The 10,515-nt window shown below is 38.4% G+C and overlaps 1 long non-coding RNA gene across 1 annotated transcript; it reads right to left on the bottom strand.

Moving 5' to 3' along the window:
* Window positions 1–87: 87 nt before the first annotated feature.
* Window positions 88–735, bottom strand: LOC109079153. The gene is made up of 2 exons (XR_002015898.1): window positions 640–735; window positions 88–353 (listed from the first exon to the last, which is right to left on the bottom strand). It is a non-coding gene; the product is annotated as an uncharacterized LOC109079153 (long non-coding RNA).
* Window positions 736–10,515: the final 9,780 nt, after the last annotated feature.

The following is a 10,515-nucleotide window of genomic DNA, read 5'->3' as shown; positions in this document are numbered from 1 at the left end:
CCCACAGCTTTTCACATCCCCTGCCATCAGCTACCAGTAAAAATAGTCAAATGTGGTAAAATAACCCGGGAATACAGTTTTCATCCATTCCACAGACTTTTATTCTCCAAAAATGAGAAATAAAATTTAAAAAACAGTCCTGCTTATGTTTTGATTTATATTACAAATTAGGAGGTTAAATCAAAAACGTCTAAGACAAACACAAACTTTTATTAGCTTCTCATATTAACAAATGAATATAAATCAAATCTAGATAAAAGATTTTCTAAAAGAAAACAATAATTAAATTCATTACATGTCCAGTCTTCGTTTCTTCATCATCAGGTCGTGTCTGTATGGGCTCTGTGGTCCACCTTCATTAACAATTACAACATTACCATAGGTCCATATTTAAAAAGAAGCTAAAGTTATTTTCTCTTAATGAAAAGGCAAATTCAACAAGCACAGGCTTGCTATGGATTGTGGGGCACAGGCTGCCAGCTCTGAGAGTGTTAAGTCCCTGGCTATTTATATCAATGGCGATGTGGGATGTTTGCATGAGTGAAGAGGCAAAACCAGAACTGGGCATGTACATACTTGCCTAATCACAAAGTTTTTTAAATGAGCATGTATTTATTCCACAAACAGTTCAGACTGTACCTGCTCCTGCTGTAATTCTCATGTCAGAGCATCTGTACTGGCCATATACTTCCTGGCCTTGAGGAATAACATGGCCCTGAGGTTGAGCTGGTGCTCCGCGTCATCATCTTGTGCTGGCTCGGTGTCATGGGATGGGAGGGTTCTGTGGAACCTATTGCAGGATTGTCGAGCATATCAATGCCGTCCAATGTGAAGTCCCATAATTCTGGGTCATCTGAGAAGTGAGAAATATTTATATAATGTGCAATTATATTGTGATTTTATAAATACAAAGCTGTTTTACAAATGCTTTAATATTGTTACTGTCCTAAAGCCAGATCAAAATATTATCAGAAAATTATTTTATTTTTATTAATTAAAGTTTGACATTTATTTCCTACTGTTAAAAACTAGCTGTCAGGAAAAAAAAATTTCACAATTACTTTGATCATTTCTGACCAGTGAAAAACCAGCAATATCTGTATATTCTGTAATGGTTGAGAAAACACTGTTAGATATATTTAAAGGGATCATATGACATTGCTAAAAATAACATTTTGTGTATTTGGTGTAATGCAATGTGTTTATGCGGTTTAAGGTTACAAAAACACATTATTTTCCATATAATGTACATTTTTGTTTCTCCTCTATGCCCCGCCTTTCTGAAACACATTGACTTTTACAAAACTTATTGTTCTAAAAAAGCGAAGTGTGCTCTGATTGGCCAGCTATCCAGTGTGTTGTGATTGGCCGGATGCTTCAAGCGTGTGACGGAAATGTTATGCCCCTCACCATACTGTGATGCCTTGTCCCAGCAGGACGAGACTCAGTCCAGCTGCTCTGCTCGTGCACATCCCATCATCGGTTCTTTTTTAGCAGTTCAGTCAATGTACTGTTAGGAGTAACTGAATAACTCGGGATATTAGTTTATTTCGCGTCAGAGGGAGTGTCAGGCACAATTATAAACCGAATAACTTAATTTGTGGATTAGTGCGTACTGGAGATGCGAACCGTTTCAAACGATTCAGTTCGATTTGGTGAACTGCTTCGACTGGTTCACTAATAAGATTCGTTTAAATAGAAAGATTTGCTCATGATCTGGACATCACTAGACGAGACAAAACCAATAAAACCCATTAAAAACTAGGCATTTGTTGCATCTAGTGGGGACATAATTACTGATTATAATGACTTATACTGTCTTTTTACGCGTTGTTGCGTATCGCGCTGCGTAAACACAAAACCATGGCTGCATTTGTGATCGGAGAAACCACAAACAACAAGCCTGCTCTACTGCTCAAAACTCGTGTTTGAATCATCAGTGGCAAATTATTTAAATATAAAAAACGTACTTACAGGCTGTGAGTCAGAAGGGCCAGACTGTCTTTGCAACTTGTCCTTGAAACTGCACAACTTTATAGAAACAGCCTTTGTGTCACAGACGCATTGCAGGCTACTGGTTCAGAAAACAGTCCTCATCCTCCATAAAATGCACTGCACACATCTGAATATTGTTCCAGAACAGTGTTGTAAATACAACTTAACCACTGATTTCTAGTTGTGTCCTCTTTTGGAAGGCCAAACAAAGTAGTTTCACTTTCACAACGAAACACACAGCGACTCCACAACATGGCAGCGGCGGCAACAGCAAGAATAAAAGTTGACGCCTTCTTTCTTTGCATGAACATTTGGGCGGCGTTATGCAAATCTTCCCACATCTTGGTGTAGACATGTGGTAGCATGTTAGAACGAGCCGTTTTAGGAGGGCGTGGTTGACTCTTTAACTTTTATAAAGAATATCTCTTTGGATTTAAGACTTTAGTCTTTGCAACTTGACAGATCTTCTTTATGCACCAAGAGCTTGTAACACTCCGAAAAGAAAGGAAAAATTGAAATCGCATCATATGACCCCTTTAATATTCTGTTGCCACTGGCAGCCATAAGAATGTCTTTCAAAACAAAAAATTATTCATTTAAGATGTATTTACCATTAGTGGCACTGCTGATCATTTATTATACCATAAGTTCCCAATGCACATGTACCATGATCACACCTTTCTTCAAAATACTTCTTACCAGCCAGATACTCCTCCTGCTTAGTGGTCACCAGGTGTCCGTTCGGTGTACTGTGGTTAACAGGACCTACAGCTTGTCCTAAAATGATAAACCCACCGATGGAGAGCGCTACACACCTGACACTCCCACAGGCAAAAGCTTGAATCTTTTATACTCGTGGCTAAAACATGAACCCTTAAATTTTCCATCACACCTTGCTTAGACTGCAGCGGTAGCAGCTCAGTGGGACCGTTGGTCTGCTGGCTTTTCTGCTCCTGTAGCAGCTTCTTAGCCTCCATTTCCTGTCTGAACTTTTGCTGCAGCTGCTGCTGTCTCAGCTTCCTCTGCTGCTTGGAGTCCAGTGGAGGATCAGATGAGGACAGGTCAGCCATGTCAGCTGCTGACCTGAGAACATGGAGAGAAGCAGATTTATCATAAGTGCAGCTGGCTAGTGTTATAGTTGAAGTAATCACCAAATAAACTCACCTTGAGGTGTTGCTGGGCCTGTTTTCAGAGTCCTGGTGAGCTGATGTGTTTGTCAATGAGGTCCTGGATCCAGCGCCGCTCTCATGCCCTCCTCGTACAGGGTGACTTCCCATCTGCTCTAAGAGGGTGTTGGCTGGTTCCACTGGTTTGAAAAATTCCCTGCTGTTGGCTCGGGGCAGATTGTCGAACCTGGCTTTCTCCACAGAAGGCTCGCTATCACTGCGTTTGGTTTTGTCCAGGTCTAACGGAGGAGGTGGCTGTGATAAAGAAAATACACCATATTTCAGGTACAGAAATTGAGAAAATATATTAAAATAAGTCAAAGTATCATAAATTTGGCCCAAATGTTGATAGGATTACTTCTTACCTGCTTTGGTATTTTATTGATCGCTATGAGATACTCCTTATTCAGAATACAATTTCCAAGCGCATTTCCAAAACACCTTAGAAAATAACATTTAAATGATTAATTCAATAACAATTATATAATGTATCGCATAATGTATAGTAAGCCAGTCATTAATCAAATTAATCTTGACTGTAATCAGAAGCCTTTTTTATTTTGTGATAATTATCTGACTGTACAGTGTATATTATCCTACTTACATGTCTTCTTATAGAAAATAAAATAGAAAAAAAATTATAAAATATTATAAATCATTTTTAGTTGAAATGACTTTGTATAAGGGAAAAGATTGCAGTTTGGGGTTTGTAAGAATCTTTTTTCCTGAATGTTTAAAGAAGTCACTTAAGCCTACCAAAGCTGCATTTATTTGATTTATTTGAAAAATACAGTAAAAACAGCAATATTATGAAATTTTATGAATTAATATTACAATTTAAAATAACTTTTCTATTTAAATATATTTTTATATATAATTTATTCCTGTGAATTTTCATTAATCATTACTCCAGTCTTCAGTGTCACATGATCCTTCAGAAAGATGCTGATTTGCTATTTAAGAAACATGTTGTCATGTGTATGTTCCTGTTTGTCCTTGTTTGGTTTGATTCCTCTTTCCTGTTCTTGTTATTAGTTAATCATCGTTCGTTCTGTTCACCTATCATGTTTCATTTTCCCTTTTATCTCCACTCCATTTGTGTTCTCCTGAGTTTCTTTGTCTGGAATTGTAGATGTTTTCCTGTTCCCTTGGATATTATTAAAGTCTGTATGTTTGAATTGGACTTTGCATGCGTCTCCTTGCTCCGTGCTCCTCACAGATGCAATCGTGACAGAATTCCAGACGACAAAAAGTGAGCAGCACCTCTCCTCCCCATTTTCCGTTTTTGAAAGTTTTTTGTTTTCCAAATTTCTCTCCGAGGCCATGGAAGTTGCCAGACACCACTGGACTAAGTTGGAGGGAAGGGATCCTCCGGTGTCTGGAGAGTGTCCGGCCCCGATCCAGAACCAGCTCGCCGTCAAGCCCGCCTGCTGCCGCTGACTCGTGCTCTTGGACATGGCGCTACCTCTAGAGTTCTCGGCTCCTATCCTCATCCCAGAATCCGCTCCAGAAAGTTCTCCTTTGTCTCCGCTGGTTCCGTCCAGCTTTCCCTGTCCAGCCCTCCTTCATATGTTCCTGTTTTCCTTATTTAGTTTGATTCCTTCTCCTGATACCTAAAAGTTAGCCAGCCCTGCTCCTCCAGAGTGCCCTCAAGTGCCCGCTCCTCCAGAGTGCCCTCAAGTGCCCGCTCCTCCAGAGCGCCCCCCAGAATTCCTAATTTTCCCCAAGAAAAATTTTTTTTGGGGGGGGGTGGACATATGCCCGTGGTCGAGCCGGCTAAAGTCACAGAAGAACCGTCATGGCCTCCTGGATTGCCTGATCCGCCATGGCTCCCAGAGCTCCCTGATCCCTCCTTGTCTCCGCCTAGTTCCTGCCCTGCACCAGCCTCCAGGGCCCCGGCCCCTCCTCCCCAGTGTAACTGTTACGAGGCGGGACGTATTCTTGTTATTAGTTAATATGTTCCTGTTTTCCTTATTTAGTTTGATTCCTATTCTTGTTATTAGTTAATCATTGTTCATTCTGTTCACCTCTTATGTTTCATTATCCCTTTTGTCGCCACTCCATTTAAGCCCTGTGTTCTCCTGAGTTTCTCTATCTGGAATTGTAGATGTTATCCTTTGCTACGTGTGTTTTCCTGTTCCCTTGGATATTATTAAAGTCTGTATGTTTGAATTGGACTCTGCACCTCCTCGTTCCTTGTTCCTCACAGTAGCAACTTGTGACACATGTATTATTATTATCGGTATTCATTGGAAATAGAAATCTTTTGTAACATTATAAATGCTTCTACTGTCACTTTTGTTCAATTTAATGCATCCTTGCTAAATAGTTTTATTTCTTTTTTTAAAAAAAACAAATTTTTTTAAAAAATACTGACCACAAAATGCCACAATTGACCAATCATAATCAAGTATATGTAGTAGCAGAAATAATTACTTGAGTGCTCTTTTCAGTCCATCTGTGACGGCTTCTTTTCTTGCTTTTTCCAGTGACAGAGCTTTTGATTTAAGGCCTTCACTCACCCCATATCCTACATCTTCATGGTACGAGCCATCCTGTGGAAGAGACGCTGAAGAAATGGAATGCTCCTCACAATGCTGTGTGTCTATCTTGTCAAGAGCACTTACCTTTAACTCAACCTTCACAAAGGCACTGACTCCAACATAAAATTTCCCATTGATCAGGTCCACAAAGTCTGTAACACAAGATAGACCACGTCTTTTTAAAAAGAAGCATCAACCTTAAACTAATCTTGCAAACAGATGTGAATGCAGCATAAATGCGAATGTTTGAGAATCTGTGCCCGTCCTTATGAGAAACATGTCTTTGACTTGTAATGATGTCCTTACCAACATTTTGTTGAGATATTGAGTGTGACCATCCATTATACCCAAACATTTCATTGGCCAGACTTATAACTTTGTGACCTTCAATATAGCACACCTGCAAAAAAACAAGACAAAGGTCTAATAATCTGGAAAACGGCAAGGTAATCAACTATATATTAGATCAGCAAGGCTAAATATTTATAAGTATACATTAAGCGCATTAATTCTCACTTTTTGTCCTCCTCCAGCTTGTCTGGTGCTGATATATTCAGGTCCGAGTCTCTGCCGCAGAGCATTCTGGACTGCCTGATACTCCTCTGCAGTATATGCATACTACAACAAACACAAACACTTGCAACTCTGGAAATATTATTATATTAATACATTATAAATCGTCTGTTTCTGTAGCTATTAACATGATGTCAAAATGACCAAAACACATACCTGCCCAAAACACGTGTTGGTTGTATGAGGTTTCCTCTCCTCTTGCCTCCCACTGCGATGATCCATGTGTCTTCTGATCGTTGAGTCTCAAAGCCTTCAATATTCACTTTTAAACGATGCTGGATGTGTATAATGTGAGTGGATGTCGCTAAACTGTAACAACAGGAAGTCTGACACAACATTACGCGCTAATTTAAACCCACATGCTTTACCATCTACCGCGCTTTCTGTGGAACAGACGGTCAAGGTTACTATAGCAACGTTCTGAAATAAAAATGAGCGTTTGTATGTTCCCGCGCCAGAAGGTTTACGACGCTCCGCCTACTCACTCCTGCGTATTACGTCATAAAGACTGAAACATTCAGTGTGTTTGTAAAGTAAAGAGTAACCCTGTTTGTCTCAACTAAAATATTATTGTGTTCTCATTCACCATTACGAAATAAAAATAAATGTCAACACAGGAAAAAAAATCAACATTACAGAAAACAATTTTCAAAAAACGTTTTTTTTCTAAACGATTCTAAACCATTTTTTCGTACATATGTTTAAAAATGTAAATACAAAACGTAAATACAATAAATAGGTAAAAAAAAACAATCTATTAATATTTAATCAAAATGTCATAATTGTTTTCTATTGGTAAAAACGACACTTCTCTCTGGTGACATATGCAAGACTTCAACAACAAATTATTCCACATATTTTTGTGTGTTATAAAAAAGATATACACAAAAAAACACACACAAAACACACACAAAAAAAACTGCAATAAAAAAAAAATTGTACATATCTAAAGCAAAATAAAAACGAATTATCCTTCCGTTTTGACCTACAACTTAATGCCATGACTGTACATATCTAAAGCAAAATAAAAAGCAAAATTTAATTTAAATCCAATGTATTTGAATTGTGCTCCGCCTCTGTAAGATAAACCGCTGATGTGCTAAATTATATCCCTCTCACGGTCAACTCAGCAGGGCTTATCTCAATCTAAATTAGGGATCCAAATAAAGATTGCAGTCTGGTTATTGGATTTTATTTTATTACATGTGGCTTCCTGCTGAGCATGAACACTGAGCTCATAAAGCGAAACGGAAATATAATTACCTTTATTAAATGTAAGCATATCACCCATTAATTTCATTTTGTCTCAAACTCATCTTGACCCTTGGCACAGTCGGTGTCGGGACGTGAACGCGCCCACAGTCTGGACTGCCGTCTGGTCAGACAGTCTGCACCTCGGGAAGCAAATAAGGAGGGGCGAGTATTGGGGATGCCACGGGAATGATTCATTAACCCCGCACAGCCCACATCCGCATTTATGGATTAGTTTCTCCTGAGTGTGTAAGCCATAATATCTATTGTTCTCGCCATCAGTGAAGTAACGTAAATATCCCCGACTGCTCGTATTCACCTTGCGCACGGAGCACATGACGGTGAGTTGAACATTATTACGATGCACTACTGTTCGAGTGAAGTGTAAGAACCGGGAGTTTTTTGTTAAATCGTGTTTTTCCCTGGATGAATGAATGGTGCATTGTTGCGCTGTTTGTAAATAAAAAACGTGCCACGAACACCATAAGGTACATTGAGTACCCAGTGCGTCAATCCCGCCATTAATAACTTACAGCTACTAATAGAACATGTAACCAATAGAAAATGATGGTTAAAACTCGGTCAGTTGGGTTGTTTGATCCGTATTGAGTTTTAATAGAACAGGCAGGCGAGGTCTGTTAGTCCAGAATGGGAAGTGATGCCCTTCCTCTCAAATAGCCGTCTCAGGTTTACCCAGACGCCGTCGTGTTACCTGTCTGCACTTTAGAAAGGGGAATGGACTCCTCCTGCTCCTGTAAAACATCGTGGCTCGAGTCTTGGCACGTTCAGTGAACAAAAGGAAACTGACATGATGCTTCAGGGAAAGTGGAACATTTAAAGCAAAGTCACATATTTAGGTCGAGGCTGTTGAGATGCGTTTGTGATTTTTCAAAGAGCCCATAAAAAGCTCTCACGGCCGCGTGAGCAAATGATGACAGGCTGATGCAAGACAAGTCTTTTGTTTTAGTAGCCTGATTCTTTAGCGAAGCTTTCCAGATGGTCCGGTAGTGGGCGCGCGCGGGGTGAACTGTGCTGCTGAGGAACACATGGAGAGTGGATAACGTAAACAAGCACCTCGAGCCTTGCGTTAACAGCAGCCGAAATGAATGAATCTGACATTTGGGAATCTTCGGCAGAGTACTGTTTTTTATACTGTAGTTCGTTTATGTAAATGGGTTGTAACATGACCTTGTAATCTAGACTGTTTACCAAACGCTTGCATCAGGGAGTTGTGAAATTTAAAGGGATAGTTCACCCAAAATTGAAAACGCTGTTACCATCACATACCTTCATGTCGTTCCAAACCTGTATGACTTAAAATGAGAAATTTTGAAGACCGTGTTGTCGCACTTTTCTTTCCAATTACAATGAATGGAGACCGGATCCTCCAAATGAATTTGAGAATCAGATCAGTTCGATTCGAGAACAAATCATTTAGGTGCATCACCCAAAAATGACACTTCTGTCATCATTTACTCACCCTCAAGTTGTTCCAAACTTGTGTTCTTTTCTTTCCGTATTTTGAAGAATGATGTTGGTAAACAAAAATTGACGGTAGCCATTGATGTAACACATATATATATATATATATATATATATATATATATATATATATATATATATATATATATATAAAATACTATAGAAGTAAATGGCTACTGTCAACTGTCAGCAGAGGAGATAAATACATTCACGTTCATTTGGAACAACTTGAATAAATGAATAAATAAAAATATATAATAATAAAAAAAAATTAAGTGCACTATCTCTTTAATGAATCAGGCATCATGGCATCAAGCGTTGTTCACTATTAAAGGTGGGGTAAGTGATTTCTGGTAGTCAGTGTTGATATTTCAAATGACCAAAACAAACACGCCCCTACCCCAAAAGGGTCTCGCCCCTATTTTGATAGCTCCGCCCCACACATGTACACAACCCAGGCAACGATTATGGCGGAATCTGCTGTATTAAACATATTATCTTACTTTTTTCGAAAACACTTTGGGAGCTGACACTTGAAACAGACAATGGAGGAGGTTAAGATAGTGATGGGAAACTGAGGCTTTCTGAACGTTTGAGGCTTTCATGAAATTGTGCCGAAAAATCGTTCATTACTGGAAGCTTTTAACACAGTGCGCATTAGCAGCATCTGGTGGTCAGAGTTGGTTTCTCCACCAAATCTAACAAAACATCGCAGAGGAGCAGAGGACGGGTTGTGGCTAGAAGGGATACAGGAAAAACCGGAAGCTAACAATAAATTGAATTTTCTACCTATTCGATTGTGTTTTATTAATGTCTACACCTACCCCAACCCTAAACCTACCCCTTACAATGATGCAAAAATATTAATTATTGTTGTACAGTTTGAGAAAAATGCATGTGTGATTCATTTTTCTTAACAAAATAAATATCTTAATAGAAAAATCAATTTCTTAGTTTCTGTATGTGAGACTGTTTTAAATCAAGAAACTGGTTTGTGTTGCCTGATAATATTAATAATAATATTACTTTTTTGTTTCTTAGAAATGCACATTTGATAGCTTGAGTTAGGATGCAAATGTAAATTTATGTTCATTATCAAAATCAGTAACATCTCTAAAAAATTATAGCAACCTAATTTTTATATGGTAAAAATATGATTATTTATTTATTCTCTTTTAATCATTGGTCTTCCTTACTAGCATACATTTAAATAATGATAAACACAGTTAAAACCACACATATAGTACACCTCAATACCATGGTAAAACATAACTATATGTTTTTTAGCTATTTGTATGAAAAACAGTAGTCTAAAAACTTAGTATAGGCTAAATGCACACATGCTATAGATAAATCACAAAAATACTGTAATTATATCCCATTACTCCTTTAATACATTTAAGTAATGTCTACGTTAATAATAAGCATTTTTGAAAAAATACATACCCCACTTTTAAACTAATGATGAATCCGGTTTTGGAGTTTGACTCACTGATTCACTGATC

Source organism: Cyprinus carpio, chromosome A25, assembly GCF_018340385.1.
Source record: "Cyprinus carpio isolate SPL01 chromosome A25, ASM1834038v1, whole genome shotgun sequence".
In the NCBI taxonomy this organism is placed as follows: domain Eukaryota; kingdom Metazoa; phylum Chordata; class Actinopteri; order Cypriniformes; family Cyprinidae; genus Cyprinus; species Cyprinus carpio.
This window is presented reverse-complemented; position numbering and strand designations above follow the sequence as displayed.